Raw genomic sequence first — 20,858 nt, 5'->3', positions numbered from 1 at the left:
CTTAAAAAGAGTGATGTAGATCTATATCTACTGACAAAAGAAGACTTCCAGGGTGTATCAGTAGGTGAAGAAAAGCATACTGCAGAATATTTTGTAAGTATTTTATATATAATTATAATGCATACTGTCTAATTGGCATATTCATTTAAAATGTGAAGAATCAACAGAAAGCTCTTAACAATGGCTATCTCTGGAGAGTGAGATTATGAAGGACTTTTACTTTCTAAGTTAACTTTGCATATTGTTTAAAATTTCTGTAATGAATTTGGGTCACCTTGGTAATTAGAGAAAGAGAGAAGATACAAAGCTGCATTTAAAGGGTCTAAAAAGATCAGTTGAAATGGGTGTGGTATGTAAATACATTAGGCTTTGCAGTAATCTTTTATTTACTCTCTGTTTTTGTCTAGATACATAGGAGTTTAAAGAGGTATTTATATTTATGTCTTTTGAAACATCGTACTGACAGATTTTTAAGCCTTTTCTAGATATTTACCACCTTTTTTTCCTCACATTTCAGTTATTTTCTGAATATATCCTTTACTTTAGATTATCACTTTGCAAGGTAACCTGTTTTATTTACATTTTAGTTGCTATTGAGTATGCTCTGATGGACTTTGTCTTTTGTTTAAAGCATTATTGCTGGCCTGATTACTAGATTTGTTTTATTTTAAAATTATATGATCTCCATATACAATACCAGAGGATTTAGGAATTTTATGTATAATTTATAGTTTAAGAGTATTTGAATGATTATTGGGATACATGAAATTTCTTAAAATTGGAATATTTTAATGTAGAATTTGAACAAAGAATACTTTCTGATTAATGATCAGGAATGCGTTAACTTATTACCTTTTTGACTTAATTCCTATGCAATTAATTTTGAATAGAATTGGACCTCTTATCCAAAACCTTTTTAAAAGCATGTTTCCACCCTTTTCCCAAGGACAAGAATAGAATGGAATCTGTATTCTGCAGGATTTCATCTGGATGCAATTTTCTAGATTCTGCCTCCATTGTACTGAATGTAAAGTTTTCTTGTGTTTGTGTTTGGTCCCAGGCTCTGCCTGGACCCCAGCTGCAGCAGCAATCTGGAGAAGACACTTCTCCAGTGCAGCCAGTTTGTCTTTTTGCAGAGGAGTCATCAATGCAAATAGGATTAGGAAGAAAATGCACACGGTCCGGCTGTTTATTGCCATTTTCAATGTATAAGCTTAGTTTGTTAGCACACAGAGTGGAGCAGAGATCACTATTCCAGACCCTTGCTGTGAAGTTTACTGTTTCAATACAGTGATGATATCTGTTAGGAGAAAGCTACAAAGTGAGGTAGACTTTAGGTCACAGTGTTGACATTGTGGATATATTTTACGGATCTGTTGACTTAATGCAAGTTTAGAAAACAGCCTTACATTGTTAATTTTCTTCATGTCTGCTTTGGTTACATGAAGCTGGATAGGCAATTCCTTTTCTTGGAAATAACCATTGGATTCTTGTCCTTGGGAAGAGAATGGAAATAGCCTTTAAAGAGGTTTTGGATAAGATGTTATTATACCTTGAATAAGATTTAAGGCAGTGTTTAATTTTTTTTTTTTTTACCATGACCCATGCAACTGTATGCACAATAAATTTATATGATGTATTTATCCTTTACTGCATTCTGTGTACCTTGATTTTTTTCTTCATTGTGCTCTCATATTTCCTTTCCTTTCCCTTTCCTATCAATCCAAACCTATCCACTATATCCTGTCCACCTTAATCTGTGCACCATCCTATCCCATCTACCCTATGTTGTCCTGCCCTATCCTGCCTGACTCTGTTCTATACTCTTCATTTCTAGTCTATTTCTTTTATTTTTTTTTTAAGAAATGCTGGATGGGGCTTTTACATTTATTTTAAGATTTACCATTTGAAAATCATTGACATGAAGGTGGCAGATTATAATAAATAAAATTACCAAAGGGCTTGGATGTTACGTATTTCTTGAGTGTCATCTGTCTCTTTCAGTGGACGTCAGCATGCTGTTACCTTTCAGTTACTATGTGTGCCTCATGGCTTGTTTGCTGGCATAGTAGGATGACAAAGTTAAGTACCTCATTATGAGATATATACGGTTGTTGATTTCTAAGTTACTGTTCTTCCAGGAGAGTTTTTAACTAGGAAGTCTTTATCACCCTGACTCTTTTATCATTGTGTAAATGTTGAGTAGTCTGTTTGTGTATCCGGTGATGCTAATAAGGTCTGCATTTTCTCCGTGTAAATTATGCCCTACAGAATGTTTAATTCTAGGATCGCGTTCTCCTACCACCCAGCATGCTCCTGGCCCCCTCCTGCTGCCATCTCCTGATGCATGCAGAGAGCATGCAAACCCATTGTAACACTGGACTAAGTAACACAGGGCCTCCACCTCTAAGTTAAGATAAACCTGCCTCAGGGGAAAAACAAACAAACAAACACACACATCACCAATCATTCCAGTATACTTACAAACCACATGGAAATGATCGTGGATTATCTGGTCTTGGTCATCTTTTAGTTTAGATAATTTAGTATTGACTTTGACCAAGATAATTTTATAACTGAATTTTAACCTTTGTTTTTATATTATAAAATTAGAATATAAGTTATATTCTTGAGACTCTTGAGAGTACAGATACTATATATGTCTTGTATATATTGTAGAAGCCAACTCTGTGCCAGGACTTAATTGGTTCTTGATAAACATACTGATTAAATTTGAATGTGGATTGCATATTAAATGCTGAGACTTTGGTAATACCATAATAATTAAAAATGTTGCTAAGTACTTACTATGAGCAAGTTATATTCATCATTTCATTGAGTTCCCACTACTATTTTATAAGAGTGAACTTTTTTGCTAGCAGTAATTTTAACTTACACCTTTAAGGATTTATTTTTAAATTTACATTAACTGAAATTTACTTTTTTTGGTAGAGTTCTGTGAATTTGGACACATGCATAGAATTGTATATCTACTTTACGGTGGTATGACTGCCACAGTCAATATACAGTTTCCTCACTCACCCGAATCCCCTCATGCTGTCTCTCTCTAGTCAGACCTCCCTCCAACTGCTAACCTTTGGCAGCCGTATTGATCTGTTTGCCATTGCTATAGTTTTGCTTTTTCCAGAATGTCATATACATGGAATCATACTGGATGCAATTTTTGAATGCAGCTTCTTTTACTTAATATATTGCATCTGAAATTCATCAATGTTACTATATGTATCTATCTATCAGTTGTTCATTTCTTTTTATTGCCAAGTAGTATTCCACTGGTGTATGGATGTACTATAGTCTATCCCTTCATTCACTGAAGGACATTTAGGCTGTTGACAGTTTTTGGCGATATGAGTAATGTGGCTATATATCTGGGTGCAGGTTTTTTTGTGGGCCATAAGTTTTCATTTCTATTGGCTAAATGCCTAGGAGTAGATTGCCAGGTTATTTGAAAAGTATAGTTGGCTCTCCGTATCCAGAGGTTCTGCATCTATGTATTCAACCAGCTTCAGATAGAAAATATTTGAAAAAATAAAAATTCTTAGCTTAAGGTAGAGAGGAAAAAAATAAAAAATTAAATTAAAATATACAACAATAAAAAATGATACAGATAAAAAATATAGTATAACAACTATATAGCATTTACATTCTATTAGGTATTATAAGTAATCTAGAGATTTAAAGTATACAGGAGAGTATGGGCAGGTTCTATGCGAATAGTACACCATTTTACATGAGTGACTTGAGCATCTGAGGATTTGGGTGTGTGAAGGGGTCCTGGAACGAGTCTCTCATGAATACTGAAGGACATCTATACATGTTTAAGAAACTGCCAAACTATTTTCTTGAGTGACTGTATCATTTTGCTTTCCCACCGCAATATATAGGAGTTCCAGTTTCTCTGCATACTTGTCGACACTATATTGTCAGTATATGAGTCTGTGTGTTTAGTTGTAGTCATTCTAGTAAGTATGTAGAGATATCTCATTATGGTTTTTATTATTATTATTATACTTTAAGTTTTAGGGTACATGTGCACAACGTGCAGGTTTGTTACATATGTATACATGTGCCATGTTGGTGTGCTGCACCCATTAACTCGTCATTTAACATTAGGTATATCTCCTAATGCTATCCCTCCCCCCTCCCCCCACCCCACGACAGGCCCTGGTGTGTGATGTTCCCCTTCCTGTGTCCAAGTGTTCTCATTGTTCAATTCCCACCTATGAGTGAGAACATGCAGTGTTTGGTTTTTTGTCCTTGCAATAGTTTGCTGAGAATGATGGTTTCTAGCTTCATCCATGTCCCTATAAAGGACATGAACTCATCCTTTTTTATGGCTGCATAGTATTCCATGGTGTATATGTGCCACATTTTCTTAATCCAGTCTATCATTGAAGGACATTTGGGTTGGTTCCAAGTCTTTGCTATTGTGAATAGTGCTGCCATAAATGACTACTGCTGTTGAGCAAGTTTTCACATGCTTATTTGCTATATGAATATCTTTGGTGAAGTGTCTATTCAGATATTTTGCCTATTTTTTTTTTTTTTTTTTGAGATGGAGTCTTGCTCTGTCACCCAGGCTGGAGTGCAGTGGTGCTATCTCAGCTCACTGCAAGCTCCGCCTCCCATGTTCACGCCATTCTCCTGCCTCAGCCTCCAGAGTAGCTGGGACTACAGGTGCCTGCCACCACGCCTGGCTAATTTTTTGTATTTTTAGTAAAGACGGGGTTTCACCACGTTAGCCAGGATGGTCTCGATATCCTGACCTCGTGATCTGCCCACATTGGCCTCCCAAAGTGCTGGGATTACAGGTGTGAGCCACCGTGCCCATCTATATTTTGCCTGTTTTTTAAAAACTAGGCCATTTTCTTATTGTCAAGTGTTGGAGTACTGGGTATAAGCCTTTTGTGAGATATATGATTTGCATACGTTTTCTCATAGACTGTAGGTTTTCTTTTCAGTCTCTTAATAGTGTCTTTTGCTGGTTCTTAATTTTTATAAAGTCCAGTTTATTAATTTTATGTTTTATGGATTGTGTTTTCGATGAGGTAACTAAGAACTTACTGCCTAACCCAAAGTCATGAAGATTTTGTCTTGTTTTTTTTCCTAAAAGTTTTATAGTTAGAGAATTTGCATTTTGGTCTGTGATTTATCTTGAGTTACTTTTTGTATAAAGTATTAGGTATAGATTGAAATTCGTCTTTTCTGCCTATAAATGTTCATTTGTTTCAGAAGCATTTGTTGAAAATACTACTCTTACTCCTTTTAACTGACTTTGCACCTGTGTCAGAAATCAATTGACCATATTTGTGTAGTTCTGTATTTGGATTCTTTCTGATTAAAGCTTGTCTATCTTTTTGCCAATTGTGGTAGTTACTTTTCTTTTTGAGACAGGATCTCACTATGTCATCCAGGCTGGAGTGCAGTGGTGGCATAATGGCTCACTGCAACCTTGAACTCCTAGGCCCAAGTGATCCTCCCGCCTTTGCCTCCCGAGTAGCTGGGACTACATGTGTGTGCCACCACGCCTGGGGAATTTATTTAAATTTTGTAGATATGCGGCCTTGCTATGTTCCCCAGGCTGGTCTCAAACTCCTGCCCTCAAGCGATCCTTCTGCCTTGGCCTCCCAAAGTGTTGGGATTATACACTTGAGCCATCATGCCCGGCCTACTTACTTTTTAAACCTCAGATTACTGATGAGGAAAAGGAGTCTTAGTCAAATTGCCTAAGATGATTCAGCTAGCAAATGATTGAATTAATACTTAAACTAGGGCGAGTTTTCTGACTATGAAACTTGTGCTGAGAAGCTATGTTAGCACCTGTTCTTACCTCAGTTATTTTGCTTCTGGTTGAAATGTTTGGTTTTAAGAAACTGAACAGTGTGGTTTTGGAAGAGTACATATGACAAGTAGATCACAGAAAATTATCTGAAATAAGAAATCTAAGTTTTTTTTTGCTTTCTAGGCCATTAATTACCAGACATAATTAATTTTCAATATCTTTAACAAGGTATAATATTCTTTTCTAAATCCAAGGTAGCTGTATGTCATTTTTCTTTATTTTAAATAGAGCAACATAAATAATATGTTCCTTGTACAGCAAGGAAAGGATGTTAGGGTTTGTGAATGTGAGAACACAGATGGGCTAAGAGTGATTTGCATCCAGAGGTCTCATGCAAGGAACTTGGTAAGAGGTTACAGAGTGACACTAATTTGGCAGTGAATAATAAATTAACATTTCAATATTGGCAAACTGGAGAATTTTTAAGAATGTCATATTTAGTTAATTTCTGATTATTACAAACTAAGCCTATACATTGATTTGTTAATAACTAGGCATGCATGTGCACGTGCATGTGCACTCACACACACACACACACCCCTATATACATATATATGTTTTTTGAGGGGCATCTTTAATGACTTCAGCCTGAGTACTCTGTTCTAATATATGCTTTTCCTTCTGAGAACCCATTTACTGTCACAGATTCAACTTTCTTCGAAAGGCAAGTGACTCCAAACCCATATCTGTGTTGTGATCCACTGTTAAACTTAATTTCCCTCCCTGGGCTCTGACATCTACTTAGCTATAGGATACAATTACTAGGATGACCTTTTGATATTGGAAACTTTTACACAAAACTGAATTCCATTTCTCCTCATCCTCACAAATAAGCAGCCATTCTCAGTTTCCCCTTTATTTTCTTCAAGATAGACTTGCTCTTTGGAACCTCAGAATCATTTTTGACCCTCTCTTTCTGGGACCCTGGTGTGGTCAAATCTGTAGCCAATTTCTGCTGATTGTCTGTGCCTGGTTGGTTTGGACCTAGCTCCTCTTACCCCTTGCAATGCCTGCCACGGCCCCTTGCCCTCTTCTTCCTCCCTGGATTTACGGTCACCTTTTTAATGCCTGCTAGCTTTTGTACATGAACTCTTCGCATGCTCAACACAATCTTTCTTGTTTTATGACCACTTGTCTTGCTATTCATTCCGTCCATGGTGTCTTCCTTCTCCCCCACTATCTCTGCAGATTGAAAGCTAAAGCATAGCTCACTGCCATCTCATGTTTGAAACCCTCCAGTCCACTCCAGTCAACAAGCTCCCTCCCTCCTCCGATCTCAGCCTGCATTGTGCCCAGGCCAGCAGCGTCAACAGAATCTGGGAACATGTTAGAATGCCCCACCCCAGACCTGCTGAGTCAGAAACTCTGGGGGTGGAGCCTAGAAATCTGTGTGTAACAAGCCCTTAGGGTCATTCTGACACCAGCTAGTGTTTGAGAACCAGTGTACTATGTAAACCCAGATTCACATACTCAGTGCGAAAGGCTGAGTAGCCTTACCTCTCTTTAGCCCACTTCCACTGCTCAGCCTCTGTGAGCTTTTTCATTTTGAATACCTGCATCTCCTTAGCCACTTCTAATTCCTCATTTAAAATGTCAGTCCCAAAATTTGCTTCCTCGAGGCAGTCTCAGTTCACTGTTTGAGCAATAGGTGCTTGGTTTATATTCTGCTCATTTCTCCTTGTTGATCATGTTTTTCTGTAAGGACTTTGGTTGACTGCTGTATGTATGTTATGTTCTTTCGACAGACATGTGTTACCCCAAACTGGCACAGGATATATTTGGTACAAATTTTTGGTCTGTCAATTTCACTAATAGGTCGGAGAAAAAAAAATTTAACTGTCAGCACAGCAAATATGTTCCTAAGTAGAAAGAAAAACGTACATGAATACTCAAGGATGAAGATGTTTGTGCTCAGGCAACTTTTGGCTGTGTCTTAGGCCACTCAGGATATTCATTAATTCCGTCTCCTCTGATGTTAGAGGGTGTCCTGGTTAAAAAGTCTGGGGCACCCCTGCTGACACAGGGAAAGGGAGCACGTATTGCAGAGAGGGGGACCAGTTTTGACTACGGGGTCCTTCACTTCTTCCAGTGATTGATTCCCATTGTTTGACCTTAGTTTCCTGATAAAAAATTGGGATAATACTGTCTACTTCATATGATTGTTATATCGCAAGGATTAAGTGAGATTTCGTAGGTAATGTCCTCGTACAATCCCGGTCCTACATTAGGGTGCTCTATAAATGGTGGATTTTATTAACTCTACCAGGACAGCACACTTAAAGAAAAAAACCATTCCACAGAAGCAGTTCTATTCGCTGCATAGTAGGCCCTTAGTAAATGTATTGAATGATATATATATATATGGCATTTCATGGTTCTGGTCTGTGCAAATGTCCTAATTTCTACAGGGTTTCAAGTTTTAGTGCTTTATAATTGTTAATGAATGGTAAGAAATATTACTTGACTTTTTGACAAATCTATTGCATTTCTTAAAAATTTTCCATTCAACTTTAGTTTTAATGGATGATAGCTTGCTTTCTAATAGTATCTGAAAGGTTTTTATGGTTTTTTTCCAGTAGAATAAATTAGGCTGGTTAAATGGGCTTTTTGACACAATGCCCTCCCAAGAATGTTAGTTCATTGTCAATGGCTAGTTTAATCAGTATTATTGAAGACAGTTTCAAACTACTCTGCTACTTGGTTCTTTGTTTAGTTTTTATTCTTTTCCTAACACACCTAATTAATGGAACTGTCCAGTGGTCTAACATGGAGAAGGAGAGAAGATGACATTATGAAAAGTTTAATCATTATAATAGCAGCTAACGTTTGTCTGGCATGTTGTAGTTTACAGAGTACTTTAACATGCATTGTATCATATCTCACAGTGTCATGTAAAGTAGGCATTACTATTATTTTTATTTTGCTGACTAGAAAACTGCTGCTCTGCTTAATGACCAAGGTCATGGAAGCAGAAGGTAAAATAAAAGCCCCAGGGCTGGGCACGGTGGTGCACACCTGTAATCTCAGCACTTTGGGAGGCCGAGGGGGAGGCCGAGATGGGAGGATGACCTGAGGTCAGGAGTTCAAGACGAGCCCAGCCAACATGATGAAAGCCTGTCTCTACTAAAAATACAAAAATTAGCTGGGCATGGTGGCAGGCGCCTGTAATCCCAGCTTCTCGGTAGACTGAGGCAGGAGAATCTCTTGAACCTGGGAGATGGAGGTTACAGTGAGCCAAGATCGTGCCAGTGCACTCCAGCTTGGGCAACAGAGATACTGTGTCTCAAAAAAACAAAAAAAAAAAGCCCAGAAGTTGAGGGATAGTATGGTTGTGTGAAAGTTTCACTTCCTCATGATTAGGAAAAGAATAAAAACTAAAAGAACCAAGTAGCAGAGTAGTTTGAAACTGTTTAATGCATGTAGACAATTTACGGTTTCATGTCATCCTAAAGCACTGCCTCCCACAGCTTATTTGTGTGGAACAAGAGACAGACCACCTGGTTTCACACCTTGATTCTGCCACTTCCTTTCTATGTGATCTCAGTCAGATTGTTCAACCTCTTTGAGCCTCAGTCTTTCCATTTATAAAATGGGGAAGGATAATGGCATCCACCTCATAGAGTTGTTGTATTAAAATGAGTTAATATATGTAAAACTATTAGAACAATGCCTGGGACATAGAAGGTGCTAGGTAAGTAGGTAAATGTCAGCTATTATTATTTTTTATAGAGGAGTGGCTGAAGTGCCTTATATGAAAGGTGAGTATACTTAGCCATATTTATAATTAGAGAAGTAGAAATCAGAGCTTCTATAAGAGTTCAATAGTGCAGAATGTATATTTTGCCTCTTAGGTATTGATGTGGTGTGGCTGTGTCCCCACCTAAATCTCATCTTGAACTGTAGCTCCCATAATTCCCACGTGTTGTGGGAGGGACCCGGTGGGAGGTAATTTAATCATGGGGGTGGGTTTTTTTCTGTACTGTTCTTTTAATAGTGAATAAGTCTCATGACATCTGATGGTTTTATAAGGGGGAGTTTGCCTGCACATGCCCTCTTGCCTGCTACATGTAGGACGTAACTTTGCTCCTCCTTTGCTTTCTGCCATGATTGTGAGGCCTCCCCAGCCATGTGGAGCTGTTAGTCCATTATACCTCTTTTTCTTTATAAATTACCTAGTCTCAGGTATGTCTTTATTATTAGCATGAGAACAGACTAATACAGGTGTCATGCCCTAGTCTGGGTTTTCCTGTAGACTTATGTTTATTTACTAACCTTGGGATAAATGAAAATTTGGAGCACGCCTGTATGATTTCTGTTTCTAAAACTCAAAACCCACATAACTACAATAAGGTGCTGTCCCCCCTCCATTATCCACAGACCCTTTTGCCTTTCTGAAAAAACACATGCACAGCACTCACACAGACACACCCCTGTAAGACATAAAGTACCTTGGCTGTTTTCATGATAACTGTTAATTCCTTTCTTTAAAATTGAAGTCTTTTAAGATTTTAACAAATATCCTATTCATGAAGTTTTGTCTGTTCTTTTCTTCTGGATTTCACAACTCACCTGTTCTAGGAGAGCCTGCATTATTTTGGAGAAGCCTTCAAATCTACTATCTTCAAGCTTTTTTCTTTCCAGTGCACCTGTCTCATCTCATGTAATGTGTGCTGGGAATATAAGACCGAGATTGTGATGCCTACAGTTTTTCTTCTTTGTAATTTTCTGTGTCTTGATTTTTTCCCCCAATGAACATGTGTCTATTTTACAAAATCTATTTTACTGTTAAATAAAATTTTGGTAAACACTGGAAGTAGGAAATTAAAATGTGCAAAATTGTAAATTATTATTACAGTTTACTTACCTTTCTTATAGATACCAGATACAGAATGCTTTTGTTTTATTACATCTTTTTCTATATGCAAACTGTAAGCTGAGTGTAGCACTTGGTTATGAAATCATGTACTTATAGAATATATTCACTTTTAATTTATTGGTGGCTATAATCAAGATGAAATGCTTTTCTTAATAATTAATGTTAAGAGAAATGTAAACTTTAGACAACTTTATGACTTCTCTCCAGAGGATGTATGGATGTGACTGGGTTTGTGATTTAAAAATTTTTTTAAGGTTCCTTGCATTTTTTTTCTTTTGTTTAAAGGTCCTTAGGTGTTTGCCTTGGCTTGCTGAAGAGTAAGGAGAAAACCCTGTAAACTCATTCACTCAGAATAGGATCAGAGTATTGTAGATTTCTTTTCTCCTTTGAGACAATTTTAAAATTACAATGGTCTTAGCTTAAGTGGTCCCTGTTATGGCTTCTCTCTTTTCCATGCTCAACACAGCCTTTGAGGAGGGGCTTAGGGACAAGCCACCTGTTTTCAAGTGTATTTATTTCTTTATGCCTTAATATGCCTAGTGCATCTCAGAATGGAAATGTCCTGGAAATTAAACAGCTTCATAGTTGGGTGGCCCCATGAGCATTTAGGAAATATTTTGTGAAACTGTTTGTGGGCACCTTGTGTACTGGTTCTGGTACTTTTGTCCATCATTTTGGGATCATAGGTCTTCTAAGGAAAGAGCAGCCCTGCACCTTCAAGTCTTTCTATCTTCAATCAGTTGGGTTTGCGTATTCGAGCTCATTCCAGTTCATGATTGGCAGTTTTTGTGTTAGGTACCCACTCTGAAGTGTTCCCTATCGTTTAGAAGGTCGAAGTAGTCATCAGTGACTGAAGCCTAATTTAGATTCTTAAATCGAAATCATTGTTGAAGAATACTGCTCCTCCACTACAGACGTCTTGTGCATATCATGAGTGTCTTCATCAGAGAAGAAGCTCTCACCTGGTCTCTCATAATATAAAAGCATTTTTAATCCCTCTTAACAGGTGCTGCCGCAGTTTATTTATAACCAATGCATTAAAATGAAAAATACTGAAAGGGTCCTAAGTGGAAGGCGGCTATTGAAATATTGCCATATTTAAATTATAGAATTTTGTCAGGCTGATTTATGGAAAGGACGAGTCGATGTTGGCTGGTAAGTGATGTACTCACAGGTTTCCTGTAAGTTCGGGTGGTGCTTTCCGCAGTGTATATAAGTGGGTTGTGCAAAATCTGAGTCCTACGACTGAATTGATTTTTCTTTGCATAATCATAATCATATTCATATTTGGTCAGCTTTCATACTCTTTGATATTTCTGATCCTTATGAAGCATGACAAATGTTAGAACTATTTTGGCCTTCTAGACTTATTGCAGCACAAAAAATGGAGATCCTAATTGAAAGAATTGTGAAGAGTGTTTCATTTAACCCTTTTCTTCCTAGTCCAAATTTGATCTCACACATGGGGAAGGTCAATGCACACCTTAATATTGGTGCAACATGTTATTCTGAAGACACATGCTGAACATTTGAAAGTCTTGTTGATTTATATTTCCACCACGTTTTCTCTTTCCTGAAAAACCTTAGCCAGCGACTGAAGTAGTTGGGTTGTATTAATGGATGTTTATGTTGTCCTGTGACAGCTGGTTTTGCTAATTTGTTTTTACAGGGCAGTTTATAGTAAATGAATGGCATGCTGAATATTTTACTGAGATTTCAGATTATCTAAAGAATATTTTCCGGTTTACTAATTGGTAGATAATGCTGAGTACATTGATGTTGACATGAGCAAATGGATTTAAAATGATTTGAAGTGAGCTTCATTAAAAGATGCTCTAATCACAGTCAGCAGGAAATGTCAAACTAGTTCTGCCTTCATTCACTCTGGTGGACAGGAACTGTTGCAGACTTAGGGTGCTACAAATTATTGCAGTTTTGATTTTGGGGTGCCACAGGGTGGGGGAAATGGTGGAAGTTTTTTTTCATAGCCTTTTTGGCTCATTATGTCTTTACCAGAAAGTAAATAACACAAATTACTAATTACCTGTATGGCTAAATGAACATTCTCTGAAAATCATAGTCACATTGCTGGAGTCTTATAATCCATTATGGGTTGAATACATGGAAGTCATGTTTGTTGCTCACTCTGAACTAGAAGTCTGTAAATTACTTGTTACTCATTTTAGCAGAAGTCTATTATAGAATTAAAGCCAATGGTGCTCATCAAAACATTAAGAAAAACCTAGGCAAAGGCATTCCAAATTCCCAGGTTAAAACTTACAACACTGAATCTACTTTTCCTCATTGTGTTATAGAGGCTGTTTCATCAAAATTGAATGCTTGGGAAAAAAAATCTAAGGGAGGCAGATTCTGAAGTAAGTCTTTTCAGGATTACAATCTGTCTTTTTCTGATATCGACTGTGCAACTTTGTGCAAGTAACCTAACCTGCCTGAGTCTTCGTTTTCTTGTCTGTAAAATGGGGATAATAATACCTATCTCATGAGGTCATGGGAATATCTTTATATCTATATGCTTATCATAGTAGAAGGTACTTGGTAAGGGCTCTATTAGTGTTAGCTATTGTAACCTAAATACATTTATTTCCTTCTTTTAATACCTGGGGAAAGGCTGTGGGTGTCATATGCCAAGACATTAACTAGACATCTTATTTCTACTGATTGTAAGTTTACTAAACACCTCTCATGTCCCTCAGAACACAGCTATCTAGAACCAGTAAGCTCATCATATGGAACTTTTTGGATCTAGGATGCAATGAGACTAGCCCAAATTCATGCAGTAAGTTATTGGGTAAGCTTGCTGCAGTAATCTTGTTTTTCTCTTTGGCTATTATCAAAATGTCTTTTTCTTTAAGCCTGGATGTAGTATGCTGAGGTAGTAGCACTCACAGGCAGAGATCAACGGCTCTAATTATTTCACAGTAAAAATAATATGATGCAGGAGTCTGTATAATGCTAATGAAATCTGGCTACATGGCAAGCAACCTGTTCTTTTCAGCTTCCTCATTAGCATCAGATTTGCCTAGATGCCTAGATAAGTGGTTGTACAGTTTGTGTGTATTTTAAATAGCATTCCTCTGGGTCAGCCCAACAATGCTGTATATTTGATGCCCAGTAGATATGAGTGCCTCCTGGAAATTTCTTGAAAACATGGTACCAGATTAGGAGATTGATAAAGGATGCTGATACTGGCATAGAATGTTCTAGAATACCTGAACAACATCTTTTAAGTGACCTAGTATTGTTGGTTCAAAGATTCTGGCTGTATTACATATAAATTTGGCCTATGTGGTTGAGTAGAAATTGCCCTACTCATCTATTCAGTCAGGGTTCTGCAAGACAACTGTGAATTGTTTTCTTTTTCTCTTTTTATTCTCCCTTAATGCCACAGTGTGTTTTGAAAAGGGAAGAGTGAAAAACAAAAAAGTTCCACTTGAATGACCCTATTAGCTTTACCCTGGTTTCTGTAAACCATGCCGGAAATATAATAATCTATGAGGGCTTTGAGTGCAGGACACAGCCTCTGTTGACAAATATAAAAAATGGCACACCAGACTGCAGATGTGGATTGTGGGTTAGTGTGGCCTTCCCTCATCAATGGGGAAATGGGGCTTAAGTCAGGCTTAGAAAATGAGAAAAATGCTTAAGGGACATGACTAATGTCTCCAATGTGCAGTACGCTCCATAAACCTATTATGCGCTTTAATTTAATGTTCTCCATAAAGATTCAGGACCTGTCAGTAGAAGGAAAGAAACAAGCAATCCATCTTCAGTGAATTGTGGATAGACTTTTATATTTTTTAAAATACACATTCACCTATAACATACTTTTCCCTTCCTTCAGTTTTCTCCACATCTGATCCATTTCCTGTCTTGAACTGCCACTACCTAGGCTGCTTTGTGGATTGTTTTGTTCAGTGAAATAAGACTAATGTGTTAAATATTTAACATTGCTAATTGATTCAATGTAAAGGAAAAGGGAATAGATGCAGATTGCCTCCAGTCTCTGTCAGCAGACTTCAGCAAACAAGAATGGAAAGTCTGAATTGAAGATGTTTCATCTCAGGGACTTAGAGGCCTATGGGATACTATAGCATTTCTTGCAAATGGCGATTGGGCCAAAATTGGGAGAAAAATTAATTTGCACCTGGCAGCTGGAAAGCTGAGGATGTATTTCTATAGAAAATTTGGCTGCGCCCCTGCCCCCCACCCAAAAAAAAAAAACTTTTTGTTTTCAGCCTCCAGGTGTAGATTGAAAGATGACAAAATTGATGTGACATTTTACTGGTCTTATCTCCTTTGCATGTTGGGAGCGTTAAAACACTAAGCTATACTTCACTAAAGCAAGCTGAAATTTGCAGATGATTGTAATTGATGAGTAAGGAAGTAGAAACCCCACTGGGTCAGTGAGAATTTTTCCATTATGAAAACATAACCTTTCATAGGAGAACCCAATGGCAGTGAAATGTCAGATACCTGGATTTTTACAAAGGAAAGGAAGGCAAATCTGTATTGTTTCCTAAAATACAATTCTGAAACAGGAATGTACATATATATCTCATTCTCTTTTGAGGTTGTTTTGTTGGCTGCTGTGTCTAAGTGAAAAGAACTTCTCACAGTGACATCAGTTTTTGCTTTGAATTGATTTTTTCTTTCAACCAGAGGTTAATGGCACCTAAGAAATGATTTAAATCAGGATATAAAAATATTATATGTTTTAACAAATGTTGACATTGGGAGCTAGTCTGAGCTGTTCTTTTTTCTGGAGGAAAGACATTAGTAAACTGAGGTGGGGATAGAATTGTTTCAAGGGCTGTGGTCAGAGGTGTCTAGGTGCTGAAAACATAAGTTTGATGAGTTAAAGCAGAGGGCTCCTAGAGTGGGGTCCACAGGATCAATCAATAGCCTTCCAGGAGGTTGGTGAGTCCTCAGAAATAACATGCAATATTTTTCATGCATTTTTTTGGGGAGAGTCTGTGTTAAAACTAGATTCTTAAAGGGGTAGAGACCGTGCTGAAATAAAGCTACTCCTGCCAGCTATCTCCAAGTGCCTATTTTACAGGTGTGCATGAGCTCTAGCTCAATTTATTTCTCCCCTTTCTTCTCAGTCACCATCCTCGTCCCTAGTGGACACCTACTGCTTCATCCCTCTTCATCCTGCTTCATCCCCTTTCCTTCTTTCTCCCCTTTCTGTTCTTTACCCCACTGCCTTTCTTATGTGTGAACCCTTTTAAAGAGGATGGTCTAGGTGCTAGCCATATAGACTGACACACAAACTGGAAGGGCCTCTCTTAAACCTTCTTACCTTGAAAGTCAGGGAAATAGGCTCCCAGCCTCTGCCTGGACAGAACAATTAAGTCTTGTTGTGATTATAACCCTTACCTCGTTGATATTCAGATACTTTTCAACATAATCATGTTTTTCTAATGTCCCTTACTTTCCTCCCTCCTCCTCCTCCACATCAAAAATAAATTACTTGTAGAATATTTAATAGGTTCATGGGGCTCTGCTCTGGTGTTATCTGTTTCAATTCTGTGTGAGATGAGATGCGGCACTTGTCAGCAGAGGCCGCTGATGATGTCGGTACACCTTACTGAGCACAGGTCACGGTGGCCTGCAAGCCAGATTGGGTGATTCAGCCAAAGGAGCGTCACTGTCGAGTGGGAGAACTCACGGATAACCCGAGATGCTCACATTTAGCCCTGGATGTAGTGCAGGTGATATGCAAGGCGGTTCCTTTCCGGTTTAACTCTCGCCTCTTCCTGGGCTGCTTTTCAGCCATTCATTTGTCCGGCGGAAGCAGTCAGCTTTCTGAAATAGATCACGATTTAATTGCTGCTGCTTCCGCTGTACTGAAATGAAACTTTCGAAGGTCACCAAGCATCAGTGGCCCTTAGTTAAGCATTATCTTCTTTGTCCGCCCCACAGTATTTGGCACCATTAACTTCTGTGTCCATTTAAAAATTCCTCCATTTGTTCTGCAGCACTGCCTGTACCTTTTTGGATAGCATTATTTGGCAGCACTTGGGCTAGGTCTTTTTTCTCCCTCTACCGGCTAAATGTTTCCCAGTGTTTTGTCCTCGGTTATTTGCTTCCCTTTTTCCATGGGTTCTCTTTGGTGTTCTAGATCTTGATCCCTCTCACAACTTCAAGTGTTGCTTTCCCCTACAGCCCAACTTTTTTCTTTTTTTAAATTCCTGAACTGCATTGTCAACTACCTGCTGTTCCTGCTACCCCTGGGAGTCCCCCTGCCCTCTCAAACTTCCTTGTTTAAAAAAGAGCTTACCTCCAACTATTCACTATCTCACTTCCCAAGCAAATATACAAATATACCCAAAAGACAAAACCCAAAATTAAAAAGGCTGCCCCTATGGCCGTCACCAAAAAGGAAGTCCCTCAACAGGTTCATCCATGTTCATTTCTTTTTCCTTTCATAGCTCACCGCCGTTCACCTAGGCAGCCCCCGAACCTAAATCTCTGCAGACATCATCATCTTCTTTTCATGCTTCATGTGCAAGTAGTTGCCAGATCCTCCTGACCTTGGTAATAAAACATTGCCTACATCCGGACTTCCTTTTGCTTTGCTCAGGGTCAGTTTCTTATTCCCTCATGGCTGTGGTCTATACCATTCCCCGTTAGCTGCTCACCTGTTTTCCTAACTTGCAATTCTCCACAGTTTGCAGTTTCTCACCTTTAAGAATTTTGTTCGGCATGTATCTCCTCCCATATCCATTCTTTGAGATATTATTTACCCTTTACCTTCCTATATGAAGATGACGTCTTCCCTGACCACCTTTGCTTTATCTCAACTACATTATTATTTTTTGTGAGATGTGTAATATCCAATTATGTTTAGATTTTTAAATCACCGTATTAAACCACAAATATTGACAGAGTGGGAGCTTTATTATATATATACTTATTATATAATATGTGTGTGTGTGTGTGTGTGTGTGTGTGTTTCCATTTTCATTGCACAGTACCAGGTACGCGGTAGGAACCCAGTAAATCTGTATTGAATGAATGAACGCCTACCCTGAAATTTTAATTCAGGTTGGTTAGCAGGCTTAGAAGATCTCTTCCTACTAAAGATCTTTTGCTAATTGTTTTTGGAGCCTTTCTACTTAGCCATGCAAATTAGCATGGGTTCATAGGCCCAGAACCTGAAATAAATTAATCTGTACTTGAAAGGAACAAGGCTGTGGCTGTATATGGATTTCAGGAAAGAAAAATGGAAATCATTGAGCCAATGTCCAGATGATATAAGTGGTTGCTTGTTTTTTTTTTCTTTCTAGTGCATAGGCAGTATAAAGTTACTTTTACTTCCAGTGACCCAGGCCAGAATCATGGCAGTACTGTCACCAGAGCTGAGAAAAGGGAGAATAAGAGGTACATTAGAGAAAGAAAGTATGATGCTTGACCATGTTAATTACTCAGTAAATAACTTTGTTATTATTAGGGCTGTTATTATCATTTCTAGTTCCATTATTTATTGCCACTTAAAACAATTCTGGTGACAGTGCATTTAGAGATCTTCAGAGAAAATTATGTAAATCCAGTAGTGAAAGGTTAATGCATGGTTTTTGGCCCAAGTATTTCTATAGCCCTTGGTTACTTGTGGGAGAGGATTTTGTCAAGCTAGTAAAGCTGTGTGTAGTTGAGTTGTATTGTTTTGGGCTATTTGTAAATATTGTATTGTGTGACATACTTCTAGCACCTGAAAAGCCTGGCCTTTGGGACTGATTTTAAGAGCTGTTCACATTGTGTGAACCAATACCCGTGGCCAAAGGGAAAACGTTTGCGTTAGAGAGCAAACTGAAATTAAAAGGGTGGGTGTGCGGTGTCCTTCAACCCTTGTGTAGACTAGCTGTGCAGCGGCATTTGCTGCCCAGAAGTAAGATTGAGAAGCTTACGATAGCCTAAACCTCAGGAGAGGGGGTTTGGAAAGTGGGGAGGCTTTCTCTAGAAACAGAATCTTTTTTGTGCGTCTACCTGCCAACTGGAGAAAAAGGGTGCTAGGTGTTCAGATCTGCTTTGCAGGTTCCGAAGCACCTAAGTACATTTTCAGTTCCAAAATTTAAATCCTGTTTGTGGGAAATCAGTAGAGGGTTTAATAGAAGGTTAAACAAATTATATATAAACACACAGAAATAGTCTGGCCTGAGTATGGAAAGGCCAGAAAGTCTGAGTGTTATGGTGAAGTAGTAGGAGGTAATTTATTTTTAAAATTTATTGAACCCGCTGAAGCATAAGTGTGTGAGGATAAGAGAAAACCATATGCACATATGGTCCAGAATGAAATTCTTCAGATTTCTGAGATGGTTGCAAGTAGTGACTAAACCATTTTGAATTAACTTTGTGTGTGAAAGTCTTTTCAATCCTTCCAATTTAGTCTCTTCAGGTTCACTAGTGGTGGAAAGAATCAACTGGTCCATGCCACCATTAGACTGGACTGCCAGCAGGGAAGTAAGAGCCCCCTTATCTTTGCTCAGAGTGTGCTCTGTCTCTTTTTTTCTCTTTCTTCTCCCTTTCTTTTCTTTCTCTCTCTCTCTCTCGGAAGCAAAGGGGATGGGTGAAGATCTCTACATTTCTTTTCTTGAGAGAAAGGCAGGTCTGAATGAAAATTTATTCATAGCTTTTTCGTTTCTCTTTGGAAAATGTAATTGTGACATTGTAGCTATAAATTCAATGTTTAAAAAGTATAAAACTCTATCAAGGGAATGGAATATTTTTGCCTTAGTTATTTGTGAAAGTTAGGCCTTTTGTTGGGTGGGGAGAATACACGTAATACATTGATAGTAGAGAGTAATCTGCAGTAAGATCTAATCAGAGGAAAATCTAAAGGAATCAGACCAGAGACTGATCACTGACCGGAATACAGAAGTGCACTGTGCAGCAATAACACTCCTTTCCATTCATTACTGCAGTTATAATTATGGAACCCAACATATTTAATTGGCACGGTGTACTCTTCTCTGGTGAATCGATTGCATTGTTCCTGTTTTAAAAACCCTTATGCATCATGAATCCATGCACATGTTGCTCTTTGGCTCTCGAGAGGTTTCTTTGTTTACATGATGAGTGATTAACCGAATTGTGGAGCCTTGCTATGCGTTGTACGCAAAGATGAAGCGAAAAGGGGTATCTACTCTGTTCTAACTTTGAAGGGCTTCGATTAATTTAAAAAATCTATTAGATCTTTGTGAGGATGTATGCCTTAACTTAGAAATATGTAAATGGAAATATCAGTTGGTTTGATATCTGGGCTAGTCTTTTATCTGATTCCAGAGGACCTGTTAATGGAAATTATGTCTGGTGGGATGTTATTGGTATATGCATTAGATTACAAGCTGCAGAAGTGGTATTCCTGAAGAGGTATGTGGTTACTGAACCCCTAGAAATGAGATCATCAATGCTAAATGTGGATGGGGGGAAAACACCCTCCCCTTATATAGGACTTTCCAGTGGATTCCAGGGACTTTTGTCTAGCTTGCAACATAAAATGCATGCATGGAATAGGGGCAGGGTGCAATGTAATAATAATAATAATAATAATAATAATTACAGCTAACATTTAGGAATATGTACTGCCTGCCAAGCACCCTGCTAAGTAAACATTTTACATTTATTGTCTTATCTAATTCTCACCCCTATTCTAGTGTCTACTATTATCCTCATTTTACTGATGAGGAAACTGAGCCTTGGAGAGATTACATCATTTTCTTGTTTGAAGATAACATACCTAACAAAGCTGTGATGTGATGATCTCAGTTGCTTTTCACTTTTGCTGCTTGCTGTAGAACATATTGGTAAAGCATAGCTCATTGTTTTAAAGCCTTTATAATTATAGTTACGTTGTTCCTCACTACATATAAGCATTTATACTTTTGAAAATTAATCAGAGCTCAGTGTAATTGGAGAGAGAGAGAGAGAGTGAGAGAGAGAGAGAGAGAGACTTTAGTATCCCCCAAACATCAGCTTATTGCTTCCACAGCTGAGACCCACAGGGGAAAGAGAAGAGTACACCCATAAATATTTTCTGTAAACGCCACAGGTAGTCCTGCTGCTCTTGGATGCAAAAGGTCTCTAGTTCAATTTCTT

General features: G+C 38.1%; 1 protein-coding gene across 6 annotated transcripts in view; it reads left to right on the top strand.

Moving 5' to 3' along the window:
• The window catches only part of CADM1 (cell adhesion molecule 1), a 333,594-nt gene that overhangs the window by 25,568 nt on the left and 287,168 nt on the right, over positions 1-20,858 (top strand). The window lies entirely within an intron of this gene.

This window comes from Symphalangus syndactylus, chromosome 3 (genome assembly GCF_028878055.3).
Source record: "Symphalangus syndactylus isolate Jambi chromosome 3, NHGRI_mSymSyn1-v2.1_pri, whole genome shotgun sequence".
Classification (NCBI taxonomy): domain Eukaryota; kingdom Metazoa; phylum Chordata; class Mammalia; order Primates; family Hylobatidae; genus Symphalangus; species Symphalangus syndactylus.
Note: the sequence above shows the minus strand (reverse complement) of the source record. Positions and strands in the feature narration are given on the sequence as shown.